Source organism: Myotis yumanensis, unplaced genomic scaffold, assembly GCF_028538775.1.
Source record: "Myotis yumanensis isolate MYYU_CA2020_CCGP unplaced genomic scaffold, mMyoYum1.0.hap1 SCAF_4, whole genome shotgun sequence".
Classification (NCBI taxonomy): domain Eukaryota; kingdom Metazoa; phylum Chordata; class Mammalia; order Chiroptera; family Vespertilionidae; genus Myotis; species Myotis yumanensis.
In genome coordinates, this window is record NW_027223755.1 from 100,259,051 (window position 1) to 100,260,823 (window position 1,773).

A 1,773-nucleotide genomic window follows, 5' to 3' on the forward strand; every position below is an offset into this window, starting at 1 on the left:
AGCTCTGTGCTTGGGTGAAAAGCCTCCCACCACTTGCCAGCCCCTCCTGAGGAGGTAGGGGTTGCTCCTGCCCCCCAGGCTTCTGAGGCTGGTTCTTTACAAGGGTTTGGCATTCCCTTTATTTCACCTCTTCATTGTTTTGAGGCTCCTGTGTCTTTAGGGCCAAGTCTATCCATAACACTTGGGTTCCTCCCTCCCAGGAGTTAATTCCGGCTTTGGAGGAAGGAGTTGGAAGGAACGGGCAGTGCGGGGGAAGAGGCCAGTGAGGACGTGCAGGGAAGGAAGCCCTCTCCTGCCCCCATACTCCCAGGGCAGCAGAAGCAACTGACCACAATGAACGCTGTGGCCAGCCTATGAGGCTGGTACACTCACATGGGGGCCAGACCAGGGCAAGGGCAGAGGTTTCCAGAGCAGGAAGGAGGGCTGGAAGAGCCTGCAGGAAAGAGAAGGGGGGAGCAGGGGTGAAGGTCTCCACAGAAACACTATGCCCACACTATGTCCGGCCTAGGAACCCACTGCTGGCCCTGGGTGCCCCCGAAGGGTGAACCCTTCTCTAGACCCAGAGTCCCTTTTAGTGACATCTGGGTTCCTTAGTCCCAGCACAAATCAAGGCACTGGGCATGCCAGCCCAAGTGGCCATGGAGCACGCTGTATGAGCTTGGCTCAAATCAATAATCTGCTCTAGGCTGTGTCCATGCATAAGTGGATGAGCCCTGGGGTCCCCATGACCCTTTCCAACTCTGATGTCCTCTGAGGTCTGAGAGAGACTGGCTCCCCATAGTACTCATGGTGTTCAGAAGTGGCCATGTCTATATCTTTATGTCTGTATAGGTTTATAGGCATACAAATATGTTTGAAAAGAGGTTTACCAAAATATTAGTGGTTTTCTCTCAGTGATGAGGTTTTACTTTTTTCTTCACACTTTTCTATATGGTTTGAGTTTTAAAGTAATGACCATGTAACATGTTTATAATCATAATAAAAATAAAGCTATTATTTTGAAAGAAAAGAAAAAAAAAGTGGCCATGTCTGAACAGAGCCCTCATCTATAAAATGCCCACCTCAGGGAACTTCATTGTGAGCTGATGATGCCGCTGGTGTTAAAGCTGACATCAGCTCCAGACACCCCTTGGAAAGGTAATAAGTGGTTATGGATGGCGGGGTGGGGGCAGAGAAAGGGCTTGATCTTTTGGTACCTTTTCCATTTCTGTGAATGCATTATTTTTTTAGAAGTTGTTCAAGGGAAAAGATGAGGTTCTGGGCAAGGGCTCAGGACTCTGCTTTCCTCCTTCAAATTTCATATATATATATATATATATATATATATATATATATAAAATTGATTTCAGAGAGGAAGAGAGAGGAAGAGAGATAAACATCAATGATGAGAACCACTGATTGGCTGCCTCCTGCACGCCTCCTACCGGGGATCGAGCTCACAACCCAGGCATGTGCCCTTGACCAGGAATTGAACCCAGGACCCTTCAGTCCGTAGGCTGACGCTCTATCCACTGAGCCAAACCGGCTAGGGCAATCCTCCTTCAAGTTTCTGAGAGTTGCTCAGGAACTACCTCAGCCCTGAGTGCAGCAGGTGCCTATCCAGAGCCTTCTGTTTTTATTGTTGGAAGCGTCAGGCCAACATCCCACTCAGTTCTGATCCCCCTTTCCCCACCACCTGTTCTGGCATACCTGTTGGAGACCGGGCATACCCGCCCCACGACGCTCTGCTCCCGAGCCCATGTAGCACCGGGCCTGCAGCTGGGGCAGGTGATG